The sequence below is a fragment of the Ambystoma mexicanum genome, chromosome 11 (assembly GCF_040938575.1).
Source record: "Ambystoma mexicanum isolate Mex_15411 chromosome 11, UKY_AmexF1_1, whole genome shotgun sequence".
In the NCBI taxonomy this organism is placed as follows: domain Eukaryota; kingdom Metazoa; phylum Chordata; class Amphibia; order Caudata; family Ambystomatidae; genus Ambystoma; species Ambystoma mexicanum.
In genome coordinates this window covers 1,167,150,089-1,167,175,953 of record NC_090934.1, presented here as the reverse complement: position 1 = coordinate 1,167,175,953, position 25,865 = coordinate 1,167,150,089, and the positions used below count along the sequence as shown (strand labels likewise).

Sequence of the window (25,865 nt, the reverse complement as noted above, 5' to 3'; positions counted from 1 at the left end):
CAGGGAAATCAAGCAGAGAGCTCAAAAAAGCCAAAGCTGCACTGGAAATGCACCTGGCAGATCGGTCTGCCAGAGCACTGGCATACACCAAACAGTTCTACTACATAAACAGTAATGAAACAAATAGGGTGTTAGTATATAAACTAAAAAAGGTACACACCCGAAATAACATCTCCACACTGAGAAGTAACAATGGTCCCTACTGTCCTCAGAGAATGCCAAAAGGAATGCAATGATGGCCCACCATAACGAGATAATGGGGGTCATTCCGACTTTGGAGGTAGCCATGGTGCTATTAGCACAATGGCTGCCTCCAAAATCGTGTCTGGGTCCGGTCTGGTGGAGTGGGGACTTACTGGGACATTCCGCCCTAAACGGACCCGGTAAAAATCCCCATTCCAAATGCCATTCCCCATTCCCATTTTAGCCCACATAGGCCTCAATGGGAATGGGGAAGTAGCTAATAACGGTACCGCAATTTGCGGTACAGTTATTAGTGCCCTGGTCCCTTAGCAGGACCCGTAAAGGACGCGTGGTCAGACCACACGTTCTTTGAGGCTCCCTCTAAGGGACCTCGGAATTGGGCGGTAAGGGATTACCGGCACCGGTCTCCTTACAGGTGACCGGTATCCCTTACCGCCCAACTTGTAATGACCCCCAATTACAGGAAGCCCGATGGACGAGCAAGTGCAAGCTAACTACCTGGCCAACTCCCCAGATAGGTCAGAGACAGCACAATTAGAACCCCTCGATCGCCCCATAACCCCGTAGGAAGTGAAAGAAGCCATAAAACCCATGGAAAACGCATCCCCAGGCCTGATGGATTCACCGCAAAGTTATACAGAGTGTACGCTCACATCTTAGCCCCACAATTCACCACACTCTTTAACTCCTTCCTGACAACAGGGAGCATCACACCATCTATGAAGGAATTTCTCACTATACTCATCCCTAAACCGAATAAAGACCCAGAGGACTGTGCATCTGACCGACCCATCACACTAATGAATAACGATGCAAAGATCTTCTCTAAGATCCTTGCAACCAGACTCGCAAGGGCCCTGCCAGACTTAATCCACACAAACCAGACAGGATTCATCCCAGGTCGAACCACACAGGACAACATTAGGCGCACCCTAAACCTGATTAAAAGTGCCTCTAGACTAAAAATAGAAATAGCCATAATCTCTCTCGACGGCCATACAGCATTTGATCTACTGGACAGGGGCTATATCCAGAAGACACTATCCCATTTCAGGGTCGTGCCGAAATCTAGTAAGTGGGTCATGGCCAACTATCAACATCCCTCCACCTCATTAAGAATCCATAGGACACAATCCCCTAAAATCCACATCTCCCGAGGCACTCGTCAAGGCTGCCCCTTGTCTCCCCTAATATTCCCTCTCTCAATGGAGCCGTTTGCAACAAGAATACAAAACAGTACTTGCATACAGGGCTACAGCTGGGGGGAAACCAGTACAAGGTCTCCATGCATGTCGACCATGTCCTCCTCTCCCTAACACAGATTGAGCGTAGTCTGGAAGCACTATGGCAGGAGATTTCAGCATTTGGAGAGGCCTCAGGCCCCAGTGTCAATCACGGGAAATAAAGGGCCTTGGGAATAAACATCACCTGGGAGCGCAGAAGCACACTGACAAACGTTAGCCCCTTCCCATGGGCCAAATCACAGATAGCCTACTTAGGGGTCAACATACAGAACAGGGAGGGTATACTGAGCTAACATACCCCAGCTATTCCGAACACTATTAAAGGTTAAAGGACATGGAATACTGGCATAAACAGGTGGTTTCATGGCTGGAGAGAATCGCAGCACTAAAAATGAACATGGTCCTGAGGCTCATATATCAATGCCTGGCGCTACCAGTAATTATACACCCTGGAGAGCTCCAAAAACCTCAAAAAGGGATCCTGAACTATGTCTGGGGCAAGAAAAAACCAAGAATGGCAAAAAGAATTATGTTCAGAGATGCAGCGATGGGTGGTCTGAGGCTTCCAGACGTACTTGGATATAGCCTGGTGGCCCAACTATCACACGCATTTGCATGGCAGGCAGACACCAACATACCCCAATGGAAACAAATAGAAGAACATTGGTGCTCATCACCCCTATCCACCCTCCACACCTCACGACACTGCGCTGGGCTCCAGACTCCGGCCCCCTAACGTCCACTAGAAGGTCCAATGCTGGAAAAAGGCAGCAACCCGATGAGGACACAGGGGATCATTGGGGCTACTCTCTCCAGTCTGGAATAACCCAGATTTCACCCTTGGACTCGAACAAGAGACATTTAGCAAATGGCGCGAGGGGGGCTTAAGGTAAATCAAGGACTTCTACACTAATGGAGCACCACTCTCCTTTGAAGAAAGCAAAACTAAATTTCAAATCCCAGAAACCGAAAGATTCTGCTATGCACAACTCCGGCACTGGATGACACAACACAACACTAGAACGCATGGGAGCAGAGAACTGAACCCGCTGGAACTCACACTAACATCAACAGCTGCGAGAGGGAAAACATCAATCCTATATAAGCCCTTAGAGAAGAGGACCTGCACGCAAAAAAACCTCAAAATGCATTACGAACAATGAGAGAGTGATGAAAGTATGATACAGGTGGTACGTCACCCCAGAAATACTGAACAAATTCAACCCTGGCTTCTCCCCGCTTTGCTGGAGGAGCTGCGCAGAAACAGGTTCACTACTCCATCTGTTATGGTCATGCCCAAAATCAAGATTATTTTGGATAGAGGCAATAGGGCCCAGAGCGCCGGCTTCTCCAAAGCCCAAAATGGTCAAAACAGACAAATCGCAGCGTGGAATGACTTTTGAAACCGGCACCGTTGTTAAAAATCCGAAACAACAGCACCGAACAACGACTCAGCACTCAGACATGGAGCAAGTTGAGGAGTCCCTGCAACCACCAGCATTTGACATCAGGGAAATCCTTCTCGAGCTTAAGGCTGGCATAGGTAACCTTGATTCCAAAATAGATACTCTATCGTCTAAAGTGGACCTTCTACAACACCGCATGGACAAGCAGGGAGAAAGGCACGACACAGTGGAACGGAGGGTCTCTGACCTCGACGACAACACCTCATCCCTAATGTCCAGAGTCACAACATTGGAGAAACAAATGAAAGGGGTTGTCGATAAAAATGAAGACCTAGAAGGGCGCACCTGCCGTAACAACATTAGGCTGGTGGGCATTAAAGAACAACAAGCCGTGGCGTGGACCGATGACTGCGTAGAGGCGCTGTGTAAAGATATCTTCGGGGAGGCGGCATTCTCATGGCTGTTCGTGGTGGGGCGGGCGCACAGGGTCCCTTCCAGCCACCCGGTCCCGCCGCCCCCCCCATTATAGCGAAGCTCCTGAATTTCAGAGACCGCAATACCATCCTCAAACTGGCTAGAGAAAAAGGTGAGCTGCATTATGACGGGGACAAAATCCAGATATTCCCAGACTTCTCACCAGCAGTGCAGTACTCATGGAGAGCTTTCGCAGAGATGAAACGTTGTCTGCGCGAAAGCCAGATACAATACTTTGCAACGGCCCGGCCGCCACTGTCCACCCACCCCCGAAATTTCCATGGCAGACACTCAGAAACCGGCCTCCTCTCCAATATCCGGCCACCGGACCAGCAAGTTCTCAGTAAAATATCTTGCATCAGCATCCCATTCAAGATAATCACTTGGAACATCAGAGGAGCTAATGCCCCTGCAAAAACCAAGAAGATCTTACTCTACCTGAGACGACACAAAGTAGACATTGCCCTCATCAGGAGACCCACTTAACTTGCTTGTCAGAAAACCAGTGGGCCCCTATAAGCGGGTGTCATCGCTATTACTCCACTTACTCATCATACGCAAGAGGAGCCGCTATCCTTATTAGCAAAAACATCTCCTTCAAACTGATTAAAGTCTCCTGGGACGCGGATGGAAGGACTCTGCTGGTGCATGGGATTCTAGCTGGGACCAACATAGTCATGATCAACTCCTACAGCCCTAATGTGGACGGCATCAATTCCTTTGACTGGGTGATGCAGCACCTAGCAGACCGAGGAGACGCCACCATCGTATGGGGAGGAGACCTCAACACAGTACTTGACCCGGCACTCGACATGTCCAACGCAAACAATGGACAACAGACTAAAGCCTCCTCTCAAATTAAAGAAATTTGTGACACCTACGACCTGGTAGACGCCTGGATGCAATCGCACTGAACCACCCAAGAATACACGTTCCATTCCTGGGTACACGGGACAAGCTCCCGACTAGGCTACCTATTAGTGTCAAGATCTGGACAGCTACAGTGGGGCGATTGCCTGATCCTACCATGGACGCTATCTGACCACTCCCCAGTCATCCTAGACGCCAATCCAGTAAATAGCTGCATGCGGACCCGCTCCTGGAGATTCAAGTCAGCGGCCCTCCAGGATTCTGTGTTCGCTCGGGAGCTGAATGAAGAAATTACGAACTTCTTAGCAACGAATCAAAAGTCAGCCCCAACACACGGTACCCTTTGGGAAACCCTGAAGTGTTACACACGTGGAATCTGCATCGCCAAATTGCTTGCTGTCCTAAAGACAATCAGGAGAGACCTTCAAAAAAACGAATCTCACCTAAAAGAATTGGAACAGACATTTGAAACGACAGGAGACCAAGCCACCCTCGCTCTTATTAAATCAGAAATTATTGAATTCAGGAAGAATGCAGAACGCGAGTGTCGCTATCTATCGAGGAACCATCTAATACGACAGTACGGAGAGGGGCAAAAACGTGGGGCGGTCCTAGCCAAAATGCTAGATGCGGACAGAAAACCGCTGACTATCGACTGCGTCCGCAACCAACAGGGCACTCTGGGCCACACAGAAAAGGAGATTGTCGAAGCCCTCACAGGTTTCTATCAGGAACTGTATAATTCTAGGCGACACCAAGCTGTTCTGGCTATCGGACGATATGAGAGCTCACCTTAACGCAAAACTTACGGTGGAAGAAATCCAAAATGTCATAAAAGCACTACCAGGATCCAAGGTACCGCCCCTGACGGCCTAACAGGAGAATTATACAAGGCAATGGGATCCTTGTTAGCCCCTCTTCTCCTATCGGTCTACAATGAAGCAATAGCAGTTGGGCACCTGCCCCCCACCCTGAGAGAAGCCAATCTCATTCTTCTGCTTAAATCAGGAAAGCCCCCGGAGGACTGCGCCTCCTACAGGCCAATCTCTTTGATCAACATGGACAACAAGATCCTAGCCAAACTCCTGACCAACAGACTCCTTCCTTTAATGTCGAGTCTGGTGCTAGCCGACCAGGCTGGCTTTATTCCAGGCCGGAACACAACCTTCGGCCTCCGGCGCCTCTTCAGCATCATGGAAGTGCTTGATCCATCGAGACAAGCCATTGAAGTTCTCTTGGATGCAGAAAAGGCATTCAATTCCATTGAACGGCCTTTCCTGTTTGCCGTCCTCCAAAAAATGGGCCTCAGCACATCCTTTATAAAGCTAGTGCCACTCCTAAACACGAACCCTCAGACCCACGTCACTCTAGGGACCACAAAATCTGACCCCATAGAACTGAAAAGAGGCACCAGGCAAGATTGTCCCTTGTCGGCCCTACTATTCGCCCTAGCCATGGAACCCCTCGCAGCCAATCTCAGGTGCAATTTAATGGATAAAGGACCTCCATTGGACCACACACGCTTATACTATCCCTTTACACAGACGACGTAGCCCTACTACTCAGCGACCCGGAGACCAACCTCAATCCCGTGATGCGTGAAGTCCTCAAATTCGTCACGTTTTCCGGACTCAGAATTAACAACAGCAAATCAGTGATTTTCCCACTAACTCCGAACACAGTAGAATTCGCTGATAACTTTCAGTTCCGATGGGAAAAATCTGGCGTTAGGTACCTAGGAATTATGCTGTCCAGCGACCACGACGAGGTCCTCCGAGACAACTACGGTAGAGTCGTTAAATCTATTTTTGAGAAGATAGCCTGTTGGAAGCACTTACCGTTAACACTCTGGGGACGCAGCTCCATCGTCAAGATGGTGATTCTCCCAAAATTATTATACCTATTTGTGAACATTCCACTTCTCCTATCATATCGCTTCTTTCAGCAGCTGCAGGCACTTATCCTAGACCTGATCTAGGCTGGCAAGCCGGCAAGAGTAGCGTACTCCTCGTTGATTCAACCCGTGGCGAAAGGGGGGCTGGCTTTACCGTACCAGGAAAGCTATTACTGGGCTGCGCAGGCTCAGTTTCTCAGTCATTGGTACACGACCCAATATATCAGACCGCATGTCCAGATTGAAAGGGCCCTTGCCACCCCCAAAATCCTGAGAGCGGTGATCATTGGTGAACTGCAGGTTCCGCCGAAAACTATGAACATAATGCTGATCACCTATGAGATCTGGAAAAGAATAGCCCATAAACAGGGCATTGCCTGCAGATATTCACCATTGCTACTGGCAAAATGTATCCCAGGACTGCCGATAAACACCGAAACAGTATACCACCACCTGGTGGACAAACTCCAAATTACCACAATAGATGATTGGTTCGTCGACGACAGCTTTCTGACTCTCCAACAGGTTAAAGAGCACTGCGAAGCCACGGCATTAGATACCTTTGTGTACTTTATACTTCGCCATGCCTTCAGAAAGCAGTTCTCTATGTTTCCAGCACGGTCACCTACGTGGCGGCTACTGCATATCGTCATACAAGCAAGCGGCGATGGCAAACTCGTGTCTTCTATCTACAAAGAATTACTCGCCACTCCACATCAACCACTAACCTCTAAAGCGTGATGGGAAAACTCCCTAGCCCACACTATCAGCGAGGCCGAATGGTCCTACATCCAAACACAGACCCAAAGGTTTGCACTGAACTCGAGACTAAAACTGATCCACTTCAACTTTCTTCATCAGACCTACCTCACTCCCAGCAAACTCCATTGCTATCGTGACTCTGTCTCTCCGGCTTGACAGCAGTGTGGCATTACCCCTGCCACCTTCTTGCACCTAGCCTGGGAGTGTACACCAATCAAGCAATTCTGGGACAAGGCACTAACCACAACGTCAGAAATAGCTGGAGCACCAATCAACAGAAACCCATTAGTTACCTTGCTAGGATACACCCTTGAAATACAGCCAGCTGCCAGGAAACTAGTCAGCCTACTGCTAGTACTGGCAAAACGTTGAATTGCTATGTCATGGGGCAGAGGTCCACCTCCGAATCAGTCTCAGTGGCTCAGGGACGTGACATACTGTCACAATGTTGAGACGGATTTTATCAAAACGTTGTTCATGCCCGACCACCGGACATCTGGAGTCCATTTGTAAACTACCTGCTAACACGTCTAGACAGTCCAGCCGCTCCAGCAGACACACAGGTCGCAGTAAATGACTCAAGTAACCTTGCCGATCATTCGACACAAACCCCAGCTGCCCCGACGCGAATGAGGATATGCTGCCATGGACAAGACACGGACTTGGAACCATGAGAGAAGTGGACACAGGAGGGGGCTTGGGGAGGGAGGGGCCACACTGCAACTTTATTTATTTTCTTTTTTTTCTTTTCTTCTTTGGGTTGGTTTCAACTGTCACGTTAGTTTGTTTCTGGGAAAAATCAAAAAGCCATAATAAAGGTTTAAAAAAAAGAAATAGGTGGTCAACTATGGAGAATCACTGTGATAGATTTCAAACTGGCTTTGTCTGAGGTCTTGGCTCAAGCCCTAATATCGCAGTGCTATCTATTTTAAGGGCATGTACCTTGTAATATAAGGCAAAGTCGTACATTGTATTTGTCGACTTAGTAGCAGCATTCAACAGTGTCAACAGGTCCAGGGTATGGGATAAGCTCATGAACTGGAACTGCCCGGCTGACCTGCGGGAACAGTTACAGGCCCTCCACTTCAATGAGGGTTAGATTAGAGACGGACACCCCTCTGAGGAACTCCCAACAGCTAGAGGGTTAAAGCAGGGTTGCCCCTTAGCACCTGCGTTGTACAACCTCTCTGTGGCTGGAAAAATGTAAATGTTCTTATTTATACATTTTTTACATCATAACAAGCAATAAGACAATAAATTACAGGGCAGATTGCATGAAAATAAATAAAACCACTCTACTGAACAATATGAACATACAGTTAAAAAATAAGATAATTAGTACAATGTGCTAGATAAAATAGTTAAGAATAGAAACAGATAAAGAAGAGAAAGGAAAAGAGGAAAAGTAGAAAAAAAAGTAGAAATACATTTATAATGCACCATCACACATCCAAACCAAAGCTCAGTAGCTAGCAAATAAAAATATAAAATCACCAAGACCATTAAAGGTTGACCACACTTTTTTATACATATCCATGTGGTCTTAATCTTGTATAACACTTTCTCAAATGTAGACAACACCAACAAGTCATGTGTGATGATGATCCACTTGGTCTGCCACAACACCAGCAATTATCATCTTCCTGAAGCCCTAAAGAATGCATCTTATCCAACATCCAATATAACCTTCCCAAAATCTTCTGTCTCACAAGACGTAAATTCAGATCTAATTTTCAGCATGACAGATTATTTTATTGCTTTTTGGACTTGCCAAATACCTTAACTCCAGAGGAATGGTGGCTGCTGCTGGTGAAAACACTTCCTTAGTTCTACCCGCTTTACAGTTTTTAGACATTGGGCCTCATTACGACCCAGGCGCTAATGGGTTAACGGCGCCGTAAAAGGCTGCGGCGCCGTTAACCTATTAGCGCCAAATTACGAGGTCCCTTTGCGGGACCCGACCTTAACGGCTGGTTTTACCAGCCGTTAAAGTAGGGACCCGCAAAGGGACCTTGGTGCTAAGTACGGTGCCGCAATTTGCGGCACCGTACTTAGCGCCTTCCCCATTCCCATTGAGCCCTATGGGGAAAAAATGGGAATGGGGAAGGGCCATGGCGGCATGGGGAATTACCGCCCCGCAAACCTTGGAATGGGGTGGTAATTCCCCATTCGGCAATGGCGGACACCGGCATGGACCATGGTGCTAATAGCACCATGGTCCTCCGCCTGGGTCGTAATGAGGCCCATTATCTTTAAATAAAGAGGATTAAGCGTTTAGGGGATGAACTTGGGGTATGGTTGATGTTTTTGTATTGGAAAGTTTATTTATCTATAATGAATTGATTACTTCTTTTAACATGTGGACTTCAAAGTGTGACAGATTGTTGTCTCTTTTAACTTCAAAAAAGGTTTGCTATAAACCAAATGTTGCAAAAAATAAAAAAAAATAAAAATAAATAGCATGTACTGCACACGTTGCCTCAGTTCTTAGTTTTTCACTATTTCTGCACAGCCGATTTGAAGATTAAATGACCTGCATGTGTGTTGAAAGAGATAAGTATATTAACAAATTCACCCACATTCAAAGGGGTAGGCTGGGAGGGTGATGAGGAATCCATGGGAAGAACATCCGGTAGAAAGAACATTACCATGGGTAAGGAATTTGTTCTTCTAATGGATTGTGTCCTTGCACGGATTCCTCATAATAGATAGACTCCCATAGCAGTTTTGTAGATGGAGGTGGGAGAAGTGGATTTTTGTGTAATTTCTGTGATTGATTACTTTTGTGCAGAAACACTCTTCCAAATCAAGTGTCCTGGCCCAACAGAGTGATCAAGTAGTAATGCTTTTAGAAAGTGTGGCATGAGGAGCAAGTTGCAGCATTGCAAATGCCCTGCACTGGAACACCTCTGAGATCCAAAGTAGTTGCCACTCCTCTGGTAGAATGGGCTCTTAGGTTTTCTGGAACACCTTTTCCCACAATGGAGTAGCACTCTGAAATGCATAGGATGATCCTTCGAGATAAGTTTGCACAGTCACTGCTTGGCCTAGGCTATGGTTGGTACAACCAATACACAATTCTTCTTCCCTGGCATTTGTCATCCTAGAAATGTAGAAGCTAAGAGCCCTTTTCGTGTCAAGCCTGTGTAACCTCTCTTAATCCTAAAAAGGGTGAGGAGGTGGGTACAAATCTGGTAAAGTTATCTTCGAAGGGATTGTGTTCTCTGACGTATTCCTTATCTTTGATGTAATCCACGTCCAGCCTGCTGGCCTTGGAAATTTTTTCAGAGTAGAGGGCGCTACGCGTTGACGTCCCATGAGTTTGTGTCCCTCGACAGCCTCCGTATCGGCGCCAACGTCATCATGAGTGCAAATAGTCTCGCGCAGCGTCCGTTTCTCACTTCTGTTTTTCCGCGCTTCGTGAGCCTCGGAGACGTAACGCTCGGTTCCATTCTTCATAAAATCTTATTAATTCTTCGAAAATCTAAGTTTGTAACGATGGCTTCTTCATCCAAACCATTGACTCCATGGTCCGGTTTAAAAAAATCTTGCGACTGTGGAAAGAAAATGTCTTTAACGGATCCTCACAGGATCTGTTTGTGGTGCCTGGGATCGGAGCATCACTGTTCGGAGTGTGAGGACGGAGAACCATAACGGAGAAAGCCTTGAAGGAGCGTAAGGGGAAGTTAGAAAGAGGTAAGGCTTGTAAAACTTCTACCCCCTCAAAAGTTTCTTCGGCTGAGTCGAGACATACGTCTCTTCGCCGTCAAAAAAACACTCCCAATCGAGATCTCAAAGCGGTTCCCATCACTCTTTGAGATCGAGACACTCTAGGAAGAGACGCCATAGATCTCCCTCTTTTTCTTCCTCTAGTTCCCGGAAAGTGTCACCTGCCCCACGAAACACAGCTCTCCGGCTAATTAGGAGGAATTCCGTAAAAAAATGCTTAGCGTCTTCGAGAAAGCGGCCTCGACCCCCGCAGAGACGTCTAAAGGTGTCAAAAAAACATATTTTCAGCTTGTAGTATGTCACTTAAATCTATCAACGCCACTTGCACACTAGCAAGATTCAGCCACACACTTTAGGAGTGTGCTTCATCTGCGGCTGACTGTCTTCCAGAAGGGGAAGAATAGGAAGCATTCTTAAACATCATCAGGGATGGAAAGGATGCAATGTGTGAGTCCCTTCAAACAGGCATTGACTCTGCTGACAGCATCAGCAGGGCCATGGTGGCAAGTACCACAATCCTCAGATTTGCATGGTTGCGGAAGTCTGGTTTTGCTCCAGATGTGCAAACCAGACTTTTGAATATGCCCTTTGACGGCACTTCTCTATTTGGAAAAAAGGCTGAAGACAGCCTGGAGAAATTGCAAACATCCAAAGCAGCAGCGAAATCCCTTGGGGCTCCAATCCGGCAAACTCCAAATCGCTCCACAGGTACATCCTGGAGGGGTAATCCATTCGCTTTTACTCCGCATTCGGAAAAGGCAGAGGACAGCCAGTTCAAAGGGTCCAGAGACGATTTACTCGTGGTGAACGGGTCAAAGGTACAAAATCCGCACCAGCAGGTGCTACTTTACCCTCAACATCTGCGTCAGCCGCTTCTAAACCCCTCTGAGGTCTCCCCTCACAAGACACCAGTACGAGGCACGTTAACTCAACTTCTGACATAATGGCAGGCCATTATGTCAGATGCTTGGGCATTGGAGACAGTTGCCCAAGGTTACTGCCTGCCTTTCCTACAAACTCCTCAGAGTCATTCCAACAGGGAACAACCCTTTGAAGTTTCCAGACCCGCTCCTTATGCAGGAGATTTTAGACCTGATAGAGAAAGGTGCCATAGAACTGGTACCTGTAGCGGAGAGGAACAAGGGTTGGTATTCCCCCTACTTTCTAGTACCAAAGAAGGACGGAGGATTGAGACCCATCTTGGACTTGCGAGAATTTAACAAATTCCTCAGGAAAGACAAGTTCAAGATGGTAACCCTTTCTCAGATCCTTCAGGCCCTCCAGCTTCAGGACTGGTTAGTATCTCTGGACCTTCAGGATGCTTATTTCCATGTGCCAATCCATCTCAAACACAGGAAATACCTGAGGTTCGCAATTGGCAACTCTCATTATCAATTTTGAGTTCTGCCATTTGGGCTGACCTCCGCCCGAGGGTCTTTACCAAGCTAATGGCGGTTGTGGCTGCAAGTCTAAGGAGGGAGGGGATTCATGTCTACCCCCTACCTGGACGACTGGTTGATCAGAGCAGTATCCCCGGAACAAGCTGAGATCCATCTAGATTATGTTCGCCACTTCCTCCAAAGGCTGGGCTTCTCCCTCAACTTAAAGAAGTCACAGATGATACCATCACAGAGACTCCAGTTCATTGGAGCAGTCCTGGACACATCCCTGGGAAAAGCCTCGCCACCAGAGGTGAGGGCTCAAGATATTCTACAGATGGTTACCAAGTTTCAAAAAGGCCAACGTCTACCAGCCTTCGATTTCTTGAGGTTGCTCGGCCTCATGGCATCCTGCATCTTCCTTGTGCCAGAGGCTCGCCTCAGAATGAGATCTCTCCAGTGGGCGCTAAGGACCCAGTCGTCGCAATTCTCAGGGAGAATGTCAGATCTCCTACTAATCCCGGTCAGAGTGGCTCGAGACCTTCATTGGTGGGCCTGTCGGGAGAACATCTTGAAAGGAGAAGAGGTTTGGCAACCATCGTCGCAGATAACAGTAGTCAAAGATGCCTCACTCACGGGGTGGGGAGCCCATGCCAACAACATGACCATCAGCGGTCGTTGGTCTCCAACGCAGTCCAGACTACACATCAACCTATTAGATCTGAGAGTGATCAGACTAGCGCTGAAAATGTCCTGATAATGACAAACAACACAGTGGTCCCTGCCACTGCGCAGAGAGGCAATGCAGCTCTGGTTTTGGGCAATTCAAGCAGGAATCTCTCTATCAGCAGTTCACCTAGCCGGAGAGAAGAACTTGGCGGCGGACAATCTGAGCAGGCAGAACACAGTCTCCCTAGAGTGGGAACTAGCTCAGGAAGTCCTTCAACAGACCTTTGCCCTTTGGGGAACCCCTCAAGTGGATCTGTTCACCACCAGTATCAACCAGAAGTGCGATCAGTATTGCTCAAGGGAATTTCTCCCAAGAGGAGCTCTAGGGGACGCATTCGTAGTGGACTGGGAGTTTCCACTTCTGTACGTGTTTCCTCCAGTTCCCGTCATTCCTCAAATGATCAGGTGGTTGAGAAGATTCCGGAAAAACCCATGATCCTAATTGCCCCCGATTGGGCCAGGAGAACGTGGTACCCGGATCTTCTAGACATGTCCATCTGCCCTCCGATTCGTCTTCCACAAAGAGAGGATCTTCTCTCGCAGAAGGAAGGTCAGGTTCTCCATCCGGATATCAGAACCCTCAACCTTCACGCCTGGTTTCTGAAAGGCTGAGATACAAGGATTGGGATCTCCCGGATGACGTTATGGAGGTGTTGCTTTCAGCCAGAAGGCCAGCAACAAAGTATTTATACCGCTGCTGTTGGAACAAATTTTGCAGCTGGTGTAGAGAAAAGAATATTGACCCTTTTTCATGTAATACACCGATGGTGTTATCTTTCTTGCTTTACTTAGCAAATTCAGATCTTCAAGTTGGTACAATCAAGGGCTACCTCGCAGCGCTGTCAATCTTCAAGCGCACTGCGGAGGAGCCTTCATACTTCAAATTGCTCTTAGTGATTCAATGTCTGAAAGGGTTAACCAATGTTTTTCCCCCAACTTCTTTTCAAGTTCCACTGTGGGACCTAATGTAACGCTCACCTGATTCTCGCAGAGGCGCCGGTCTTGACTGGGCGACTACCGTATCTTCAAAGGTGATGTGTAGCACCCGGTTGGCTCTTGGGCTGGACCTCTGTGCACTGTATGCCTGACTTCAAGAGTAAGATGTCTTAGGTAAGTGAATGCCGAGCTCTCCATCTGCCTCGGGGCAGGGTGCTGTAACCAGTTTCTTCACTGGATCGGTAGCGCAGGCCTCTTGACTTCAGAGGACTGCTGTCCGTCGTTTACTGCAAGAACGGTAAATTTCGAGTAATTCTATTGTCTTTAAAGTCTTTAGTAATGATGTCTCTTGTTTTGCAGGTTCCGGCGATGGCGGATGACGGGCTGAAGTGAGTTGAAGATGGAGTCCGTGTGATGAATAGAAGCGCCTGGAAGCACGTAAGTAAGCGCTTGTTGCCTGCTTCACGATGCGCTTTGACTGTCTTTTATTTTGCAGGTACAAGTTCGGAGCGGCTGCAGGGTGCCGGAATACCCACTGGGTTAGATGTGGAAAGGAGTAATGGCACGTGAGTATTAAAGTTCCCCAATGTCTTTAAACGCACCTTGTTTTGTCTTTCAGATGCGGGATGCAGCGCCGAAGGCCTCGGGAGCGTGCGAAGAGTTGGTAAGCTTTTGTCTTTCAGATGCCGGAATGCAGTGTGAAGATCTCCGGAGCGCACGAAGAGTAGGTAAGACCTTGTCTTTCAGATGCCGGAATGCAGCGCGAGGCGTTGGTGGCAGCCGATGGACCAGGTAAGTGAAGAGCTGTCACTGAAGACCGTAATGCTAATCTGTTCTTTCTTGTCTTTATAGGTGTTGCTGAAGACTGGATTCAGAATGGTAAGCCTTTTTCCTTAGGCCCAGGATCAGATGCAGAAGACACGATGAGCGTTCTGCTGCTGAGAATGCAGAATAATGCAAAGCAAGATTCATCCACCGGGTGTGGTTTAAATAGCCTCCTGTAGTGCTTAGGTGTCTCCTTCCACAGCCACGCCTTGGTAAGAAAAGAGTTTCTGCTTTCCAGAAGAGTTCCAGTGTTCTGAATCTAGGGAGTGGCTCCTGCCCCACCCAACAGGAAAAGTAGTTCCAAACAGAAGAGGATCAGAGGCTCAGCTGGCAGGCAAGTAAGCAGCATGGTCTGCTGCAGGTAAGTCCACCCAAGCATTATGAGCCCGGCGCTTCCAGCGCTGGGACTGGGCAAATTTATGAGCCTGGTGCCACTGGCGCCAGGACTGGGTCCAAACGGTCCCAATTGGGACTGGTTGGCCCTCGGAACCTGGGTTATGGATCTGCTTCCAAGGGAGTTGGGAAAACCCTGACCTTTTGGAAGCAGAGATCATGACAGTACCCCCCCTCAAGGCCCCTCCCAAACCGGGCTTCTCCGGGAGTTTTGGCTTGTCAGGAAATGTTCGGTGAAATCTTTTGATTAGGCGAGGAGCGTGGACATATTCAGCAGGTTCCCAGGATCTCTCTTGGGGGCCGTAGCCTTTCCAGTCAATTAGGTAAAATAGTTTAGATTTGGAGATCTTGGAGTCCAGAATGCTTTTGACTTCAAACTCGAGTTCTCCATCAACTAGGATGGGTTTTAGAGATTTAGTTAGTCGGGTTTGAGGTTGCACGGGTTTTAATAGAGAGACGTGGAAGACCGGATGTATCTTCATGTGCGGGGGCAAGTCCAACTTGACCGCTACTGGGTTTATTATGGTAGTGATGGAATAGGGACCAAGGTATCTTGGGTTGAATGTGCGTGGCCCTTTTAGAGGTAGATATTTGGTGGATAACCAGACTTGGTCCCCTACTTGATATTGAGGGGCTTCCTTCCGATGTTGATCTGCTCCTTTCTTGTATTGTTCTTTAGCCCTTTGAAGGTGAGAAACAGCTTCCTTAAAGGCTTGGGTGATTGTAGAATGCAGGTAGTCTACTGCTGGTGTTTCAAGATCTTGGAGGGGATCCAACTCCGAGGTTCGAGGGTGACTGCCGTACAAAAGAAAAAACGGTGTTTTCCCAGTTCCCGAATGGACAGAGTTATTGTAGGCATATTCGGCTATCCAAAGGATGTCTTTCCAAGTTTTTTCAGTTTGTTGCAGCATGCAGCGTAAATACTGTTCCAGAGTTTGATTGGTCCTCTCGGTTTGTCCGTCGGTCTGAGGGTGGTGACTGGTCGATAGTCTCACATCAATTTGAGCCGACCGACAGCAACTTCGCCAAAAATGAGAAATAAATTGACTACCTCGATCCGAAATTAGAACCGAAGGAAAACCGTGTAGTCGGACGATGTTTTCGAGAAATTCTCGGGCCAGAGTTGCTGCTGTTGGCAAGCCTTTGAGCGGAATGAAATGCGCCATCTTGGAGAATAAGTCCACGATTACTAGAATCGTATTGTATCCGGAGCATGGAGGTAGATCGGTGATGAAGTCCATAGAAAGCGTATGCCAAGGGCGAGGTGGGATGTCAATAGGGCGTAAAAGGCCTGCTGGTCTTTCCTTTTGACTCTTGTTTTGGGCGCATACTCCACAGGACATTATAAAGTCTCTGATATCTTTTTTCCAAGACGGCCACCAGAAGTAGCGCTTGATCTTTTCTGAGGTCTTGGCCATACCGGGATGACCTTCCATTAAAGAATCGTGATAACAGGAGATTACTTTTTTCTGTAAATCTGTGCTAGGTAGGTATAATCGTTCTTGGAAATACAATAAGTTGTCCTTTACTGCAAAGTCCTTTCCCTGCAGATGCCAATTCTGTATGTCTGCTGGAGTTACAAGTTGCCTGGCTTTATCCTTAACTTCCTCTATGGATTCTGTGGCGATTACACCCAGAATTCTTTGTTCGGGAATGATTGGTACAGGTTTAGGGTTGATCAAGTGTTCTTCCACTCCCATCCGAGAAAGGGCATCAGCTTTACCGTTCTTTGTACCAGGTCGATAGGTAATTATGAAGTCAAACTCGGCAAAGAATAATGCCCAACGGAGTTGTCTAGAGGATTGGGCTTTTGCGGTTTTCAAATATTGCAGGTTTCGGTGATCCGTAATCACAGTAACGGTGTGTCGGGCCCCCAGCAGATAATGCCGCCAAGCCTTAAAGGCAGACTTGATAGCCAGAAGTTCCTTGTCAGTAATCGTGTAATTGATTTCAGGAGGCGAGAATTTGCGGGACCAAAATGCCACAGGATGCAACTGATTGGTTACCGGGTCCTTTTGTGATAGAACTGCCCCCATGGCAAGGCTTGAAGCATCAGTTTCCACGATGTAGGGGAGTTCGGGGCGAGGGTGTTTTAAGATTGGTGCAGGGATAAATTTAGTCTTCAAATCCTGGAAAGCTTGTTCCGCCTCGGTAGACCATTCAAAACGTTTGTTTTTCTTTAACAAGGCAGTGATGGGCTGGACTATTCGAGAGAATTCGGGGATAAACCTGCGGTAAAAGTTAGCGAAGCCTAACATGCTTTGCACACCTTTTACGGAGGATGGTGATGGCCATTTGAGAACTGCATCGACCTTCTTTGAATCCATACGTACTCCGCCAGGTGATAATATGAATCCCAAGAATTCAACTTCAGTCACGTTGAAAACACATTTTTCCAACTTAGCGAAAAGTTTGTGTTGACGCAATCTTTCGAGGACCATTTTCACGTGTTTTCGATGTTCAGATTCCGATGAAGAATAAACGAGGATGTCGTCAATGTAAACAACAACACACACATCTATGAGCTCTCTGAGGACATCGTTCATAAAATATTGAAAGGCGGCCGGGGCATTGCAAAGTCCGAAGGGCATGACCTGATATTCAAATAGCCCATACTTGGTGCGGAAGGCCGTCTTCCATTCATCGCCCTCTTTTACTCGTACCAAGTGGTAAGCTCCTCTAAGATCCAGCTTTGTATATATGCATGCTTTTCTGACTTGGTCCAGGAGTTCAGGGATCAAAGGTAACGGATATCTATTCTTAACGGTGATCTGGTTCAGGGAGCGATAATCGATACAAGTTCTAAGGTCTCCTTCCTTTTTTGGAACGAAGAACAAAGCTGAAGAAGCAGGGGACTTGGAAGGACGAATAAACCCATTCGCCAGGTATTGATCCAGGTATTGTCGAAGGTGAAGGTTCTCAGGCTCAGTGAGGGCATACATTCTACTACAAGGAGGAGTAGATCCAGGTATCAGGTCTATCTGGCAGTCATAAGACCTATGAGGAGGTAGAGTGTTAGCCTGATCCTTCCGGAAAACATCTTGGTATTCAAGGTATCCGGGAGGTAACTGGGGAGTCTCTGAAGAAATTGCTGCCAGTGCAACACCAGGTGGAGGGTGACAAGTAGAGACACATTCTGGAAACTGGACCGTTCTTGCTCGCCAATCGATCAGAGGATTGTGTTTCTCTAACCAAGGTATTCCTAGAATAATCTGAAACTGAGGGGCCTTGATCACATCGAACACGATCTTCTCATGTTGTCCATCTTGACTTACTAGCGTCACCTCTTGAGTGGTATGCGTTACAGGCCCGGAGGCTATCTCCGTACCATCCACTGTAGTAATGACGTCCTTTACAGCCTTGGGACAAAGAGTTAGATTCATCCTCAAAACCATTTCATGATCCACATAATTGCCGATGGCACCGCTATCGACGTAAGCTTCAATTGCATGTAATCGATCCGGGTTATCAGGGCTAATGAGGACCATAGGTATCACGAAATGCGAGGTCACGGAACTGGTTTTCACGCTCGGCAAGAGGACCTCTATTCTTGTCGGGCGAGGTCGTTTCCCTGCTCAGAGTTTGTAACTTTGGTAACTGCAGCTCCTACTGCCTTCTTGGCAGGTTTCACCGGACAGTCTCGAAGAAAGTGCCCTGAGTTTCCGCAATATAGGCATAATTGCAACTGTTTTCTCCTTTCCCGCTCCTTTTGTGTTAGAGGACCTTTCAGACCCCCTATTTGCCTGGGTTCCCCGGAGTCTACTCCTTTGGAAGGAGTTGGCGGTTTGGAAAATACTCGAGCATCAAACTTGGAACGGTCGGCCTTCCTGTTCTGCAGTCTATGATCTATTTGAACGACCAAGTCTATATAATCCGAACAGTCTTGTGGGGGATTCACTACTTGGGCTAAAACGTCTTTGAGCTCTCCACGTAGACCTCTATAAAACAGCGTAATCCTTTTGTCCTCAGGCCATTGAGTTTCCACTATTAGTCTATTGAAAGATGCAATATAAGCCAAAAGGTCTTGATTACCCTGTCGCAACGAAAGAAGCTCATTGTCCAAGGCCTGCCCCTGTGAATGTCTTGCGAACAGTTTTTCCATACTAAGCTGAAAGGCTTGAAAATCATGGAGAACCGGATCATCTTGATTAACTAGAGGGATCGACCAGTCTGCCGCATTGCCACTAAGGTACGAAAGTACAAAAGCTACTTTAGCTTGATCAGTTGGAAAGGCTGCTGGCCGGCATAAGAAGTGCAACCGGCACTGATTGATAAATACTGCAAACCTCTTTGGGTCACCAGAAAATCGTTCGGGCGGAGCCAGAGGTACATTCCCAGGTAGGTTGATCTGCACTGGATTCATAGAGGATGTTGAAGGAAGATTTGCCCCTGATGCGGGTAACGGGGTTTGTCCGGCTTGGGACTGTAGCAATTGTCTAGCAAGACCGTCTGTTCTCTCCTTGGAAATAATTAGTTCCCTTCTTAGAGCATTCGTTTCCTGACGAGCTGCATGCACTTCCGCCCTTAGTTCCCCAAGTAACCGGGCTAGGTGGTCAGTATCCGAGGTTTCCATAGCGCCTGGGCGAGAGTTTTGCGGTAGGCTTTGCGTTCTGTAACGCTCACCTGATTCTCGCAGAGGCGCCGGTCTTGACTGGGCGACTACCGTATCTTCAAAGGTGATGTGTAGCACCCGGTTGGCTCTTGGGCTGGACCTCTGTGCACTGTATGCCTGACTTCAAGAGTAAGATGTCTTAGGTAAGTGAATGCCGAGCTCTCCATCTGCCTCGGGGCAGGGTGCTGTAACCAGTTTCTTCACTGGATCGGTAGCGCAGGCCTCTTGACTTCAGAGGACTGCTGTCCGTCGTTTACTGCACGAACGGTAAATTTCGAGTAATTCTATTGTCTTTAAAGTCTTTAGTAATGATGTCTCTTGTTTTGCAGGTTCCGGCGATGGCGGATGACGGGCTGAAGTGAGTTGAAGATGGAGTCCGTGTGATGAATAGAAGCGCCTGGAAGCACGTAAGTAAGCGCTTGTTGCCTGCTTCACGATGCGCTTTGACTGTCTTTTATTTTGCAGGTACAAGTTCGGAGCGGCTGCAGGGTGCCGGAATACCCACTGGGTTAGATGTGGAAAGGAGTAATGGCACGTGAGTATTAAAGTTCCCCAATGTCTTTAAACGCACCTTGTTTTGTCTTTCAGATGCGGGATGCAGCGCCGAAGGCCTCGGGAGCGTGCAAAGAGTTGGTAAGCTTTTGTCTTTCAGATGCCGGAATGCAGTGTGAAGATCTCCGGAGCGCACGAAGAGTAGGTAAGACTTTGTCTTTCAGATGCCGGAATGCAGCGCGAGGCGTTGGTGGCAGCCGATGGACCAGGTAAGTGAAGAGCTGTCACTGAAGACTGTAATGCTAATCTGTTCTTTCTTGTCTTTATAGGTGTTGCTGAAGACTGGATTCAGAATGGTAAGCCTTTTTCCTTAGGCCCAGGATCAGATGCAGAAGACACGATGAGCGTTCTGCTGCTGAGAATGCAGAATAATGCAAAGCAAGATTCATCCACCGGGTGTGGTTTAAATAGCCTCCTGTAGTGCTTAGGTGTCTCCTTCCACAGCCACGCCTTGGTAAGAAAAGAGTTTCTGCTTTCCAGAAGAGTTCCAGTGTTCTGAATCTAGGGAGTGGCTCCTGCCCCACCCAACAGGAAAAGTAGTTCCAAACAGAAGAGGATCAGAGGCTCAGCTGGCAGGCAAGTAAGCAGCATGGTCTGCTGCAGGTAAGTCCACCCAAGCATTATGAGCCCGGCGCTTCCAGCGCTGGGACTGGGCATATTTATGAGCCTGGTGCCACTGGCGCCAGGACTGGGTCCAAAAGGTCCCAATTGGGACTGGTTGGCCCTCGGAACCTGGGTTATGGATCTGCTTCCAAGGGAGTTGGGAAAACCCTGACCTTTTGGAAGCAGAGATCATGACACCTAAACCTAGTCTTGAAATTTCTAATGGGTACTCCATTCGAACCCCTTCATTCCTGTTCATTAAGATTTCTCGCTCTTAAAACAGTTTTTCTATTGGCCTTTACTTCTGCCAGAAGAGTGAGCGAACTACAAGCTTTATCTTGCAAACCTCCTCATACAATCTTTCACAAAGATAAGGTTGTTCTACAAGTGAAGCAGAATTTTCTCCCAAAGGTGTTCTCAGAATTCCACATTACTCAGAAAATAACTTTACCTTCGTTCTATCCTCCTCCCCATCCAGGGAAATAGGAAGAGAGATTACACAGGCTGGATCCAAGGCGTGCCTTAAGCTTTTACATTAGTAGACTCGCAAGGATCAGACAAGCAGACCAATTGTTTGTGGGGTGTGCAGGGCACAAATTAAGTTTGCCCATTATAAAACAAACCATTTCAAGATGGATTATTTTAACTATTATAGAATGCTATAAATTGTCAGGAAAAGAGCCCCCTCAACATCTTAGGGCTCATTCAACCAGGGGTATTGCAGGCTCTTCAGCTCTCCAAAGAGGCGTTCCATTTAAGGACATATGTATGGCTGCCACATGGTCTTCCGCACACACTTTTACTAAATGTTACAGCCTTGACTCCTCCTCTAGCCAGGAAACAAAATTTGGGAAAGCTGTGTTGCACTCTGTGCATCTTTAGAGGAAAACATTTCATTTTACTCCCGCCTCCTCTATATCCTACTGCTATGGGAGTCTATCAAAGATAAGGAATACGTCGGAGGACACAATCCCTTCGAAGAACAAGTTACTTACCAAACTGGTAATGTTCTTTCGATGGGATGTTCCTCCGACGTATTCCTTATCACCCTTCCCAGCCTACCCCACAGTAATAAATGTCCCTTGTAGTTGCAGCTTACGCTCCTTCGAGGTTATTAACCAATTCATGCAAAGCAAAATAAGACTTCAAAATGGAACTGAGCAATGGACGCTGAGAGACACTATTTGCACTCATGATGATGTTGGCGCCGATACGGAGGCTGTCGAGGGACACCGACTCGAGGGACTTCGACGCTCAGCGCCCTCTACTGTGAAAGAATTTCCGAGGCCAGCAAGCTGGAAGTGGATTACATCAAAGATAAGGAATACGTCAGAGGAACATCCCATCGAAAGAACATTATCAGTTTGATAAGTAACTTGTTCTTCTGTGTCAGATGGAATTCAGATACCACCTTGGGAAGGGAAGGAGGAACGAACGCTCAGAACTACCTTTTCCTTGGAGAATATAGTAAATGGTTGTTTGCATTACAAGACTTGCAGCTCACTCACTTTGCAAGCCGAAGTGATGGCTACCAAAGAGATGGTTTTCAGGGTTAATAACCTGAGAGGGAAGAATGCAGAGTTCAAATGGAGCTCCCATTAAAAAGGTGTGTACCGGGTTCAAATCCTAGAATGGAACCAGAAAAGGGACCAGTGAGAAAGTATTTGTCAGTCAATTTGAATCTGCATCTTAAAGTAAGAGCCTTGCTCTGGCATGCGTTTAAAAATGGACAACGCTGCCAGGTATCCCTTGACGGTAGCCACCTGCAGCCCCTGATGGGCTTGGTACAGCAAAAAAATAAAACACTGCATGTGCATTGCAGGTGAAAGGATCAATATCTTTAGCTCTACCCCAAGGTCAGCGGTATAGTGCTTTTGTTGCTGGTTTTCTGGCCAAAAGGAACACCTCCATCACGCCTTCCAGGAGATCCAGTTATCCAGGAGGTCCCAATCTTTATATCTTAACCTTTCAGAAACCAGGCGTGAAGGTTCAGCATTCTTATTCCTCAGCAAGGAATTTCCTCAGCATGGAGCTGTGGGGGACACATTGGTGGTTGAGTGGGACTTTACCCTCCTCTATGCTTTCCCACCAATCCCAGGCGGTATCAGGTAATAATGTCACCATACATAATGTCGCTGGAAAAGCCATTGGCAACATTATATATGGTGACATTATGTATGGGGACAGGTTACAGGGATGTCCCCTGCTCCCCTTGTAAAAAAAGGAAAAAAGAAGAATTCAGGGTTTGCGGGGGTGTCCCCTGCATGTTCAATGTAATATTGTCTCCGCAAAAAACTGCAACATTTTTCTCAGAAGACATTTTTGCGGGGACATTATTACATGGAACCTCACTGCCATACAGCTAGTTCTCAGTAAACTGTGCCTGTTTAGGTGCACTTTGATTTTGACCGCTTTGGACTGGGCCTGTAAGACATGGTACCCCAGAGCTCCTGGTACATGGACAATAATTTCAGTGGCTACATCACATTTACCTGAAAGGGAATTTAGAGACTGCTTAAATGTGCTTGTGTCTGTAGTAAGGAGGCTGCCTACCCGACCTTACAGATGGGACTGTATCCTGCCGATTACATGGCGCATTTTGAAGGGCAGTAGCTTGATCATCTGAAGATATTCCTGATTTAGGACTTTGTGGTTCTCCCCAGATGTCTAAGGTGAATTAATTAACAAATAACAGGTAAACTCAGCCAAATTTAAATTTATAAATCAAATGTCTTTTTGAGCAATACTGTGTCTTTTTAAATGCTATTTCTGCTTCTCATTTGTATGACCTGTAACCAATGTCTCATTGAATCCAATATGAATCCCAATGGCGCTGTACTTCGGTTGACACCTTATTTGCAACAATAATTGTTTCACTAATACAATTATTCAAATAATATGAAGTAGAAATGACTTCTTACATTTATTTCTGAATTAAAGTTTCAACATAGATTTAAAAAACAAACCGTTTGATAAACAATGTATTTTTATATAAATAGAAGATCAATTATATAGATGTGTTCTTTTCATTTTAAAACATATATACTACTCGAATGCCATAGAAAATCTTACATCCATCTATAATCCTTACAAGTGATTTTTACATTCATATATCACAGTTTTTAAGATATTAGATGTTTAAATCCTTATGAATAATAAACACTTTCTCAATGTGTTATGGACATCTCGTGTCCTTCAAGAGATTCCAAACTGTCTTCCTAAAAAATAATCATAGGGGATGGTCTGGCGGCGAACATGCCCCCATTCTTCTGAGGCTCTGAGTAGGACCGAACTTTGAATCCTTTTATGTCCTTCCATCTGCGTCTAAAACCTGCTTATGGGCAGAGGGAAAATGCCCTGGTTAGAGGGGAGCTGGATTAAAACTCCTGAAGCAAGTGATGGGCCCGGAGTGGGGCTGCAAGGTGCAGATGGAAGATAGGCTTAACAGAGAGCTTGCAAGGTGACCCTTCTCCAGATGGGCAGTGGAGCTTGTTGTGGCTTTCTTCCAACCTTGGTGTATGCAGTAAAGAGGTCAACGAGTACAGCGCTTGCTGAGCGGGTGTACAGGTGCCTCAGCTTGTGCATTCCAGGAGACTAACGGCGCAGGGCCCTATGGTACGTTTGCTGGCGCTAAGGTGAAACGTGCCTGGATGTGGCCACCTTTAATGTTGGCAACAGTCGCTCTCATTCAATCCTCAAGCTCCTAATACTCAAGGCTCTGACACACACTGGATGGTGTGGGGGTCATAAATGTGAGGCGAACAACTTTGTGAAGGTTTTTCAAAAGATGCCATTTTATTAACTCAAAAGGTTGGACAAACACCTACCTATCCCTACCCTGACAAGTATTTCCCTGCGTAAAATAAACTAAACGAAACACTCCAGCAAAGGAAGTCTGTCCCTCACACCTTTAAATACAGTAACTCAATAAGGTAATTCATGGCAGTTCAAAGACAACACAATTATAACAGTTAAATTTACAATGTGTCAATAGTCTCTGCTTATAACCTGGGTGAATTACCCTTCCCCAGATTCAAGCAGGATTCCTCTCCACAGTTCCAAAAATAAATAAGAAAATCCTGCTTCGTAACAAAGTTTTATCACAGTTCTTGGTAACTTCAACTTGACAACAAAAAGTTCCAACACTCCAGCGGTTCAACAAAAGGTTCTTTTTCTTCCTCTTGTAATAGTAAGATTCAAAGTAATCTTTTCACATAAACAAAGAATATCTCCTGAGTTTATCGACTGGTTTGTAACATTATTTGTCTCGGTCAGGATGCTTTTGCCACAACCTATTATGTCTGACGATATATAACACTTTTGTAGCAGTCTTATACAGTTCTTGCTTGCCTGAACAGCAATTTACCAACAGCAAGTGCCTCTGTGTTTAAGATTAGCTTTCAACAGCTTTGCAGTGCTTATCGCTTTACATCTGACTTTAAGCAACTCTTGAGAGAAGGCAAGATTCACATTGGTTTTTTATAGTTCAGTATTCAAAATTGCCTTCAGCATTAGTTTCATACACACACATGTTTTCTATTCTTAAAACTCCTGTAGTGAACACACAAGCGGTCTCGGTGTGCTTCAGTGTCACTATCAGCTGGTGAACTCACCGGGTAAGACGTGCGCATCCGATTCCCTCGCTGGTCACAGGTTTTTTGCTTCAGTGGCTCCTCGCAACCCAGCACTCTGCAGATTTTGGTATGCCGCTGTCCGTGCCACTTGTACGCAGAGCATCTTTTGTTCCGTAGGCTCTCTGGTATTCACCGGCCACCTTGAAGAGCCTTCTCGGGAAGAAAGCTTTCCACACTTTCGCTGCTCAGCCTCTGCAAAACAGGTCTTCAGAGGGCAAGCTACCCTCTCTCACACTTGCTGCTGCGCAACCTCTGCAATTAAGGCTTCTGGAGGCGAAGACCCACTCAGGATCGGCTACCGCTCTCTGCTCAACAGTGGTCCCAGCGTCTTCTCCAGTTTCTGCTTCTCGCAATGATCTCTCTGCTCTCTCTGCGTTCTAAATGCCTGCACCTGAGGGGGGTCTTTAAAGCATCCGAGTCTTCCTCAGGTGTGCGTCATTCCTACTAACAAGCTTCACTCTGCAGCCTTGTTCCTATTTAACCGACTTCTTCATCCCAGTACTTCAGGGATTATGGGACTTGAAGTCCCTAAAGGAAAAGTTAGTTTTTCTACCTTGATTTTCAGTCTCAAACTCATTACTGTTACAAAAAGATTGTTATGACAAAAAGCTTTACATAC

The 25,865-nt window shown here is 46.8% G+C and overlaps 1 protein-coding gene across 11 annotated transcripts in view; it reads left to right on the top strand.

Annotated features, from left to right (window-relative positions):
* Window positions 1–25,865, top strand: part of TLN2 (talin 2) — a 7,472,684-nt gene that overhangs the window by 3,864,957 nt on the left and 3,581,862 nt on the right. The window lies entirely within an intron of this gene.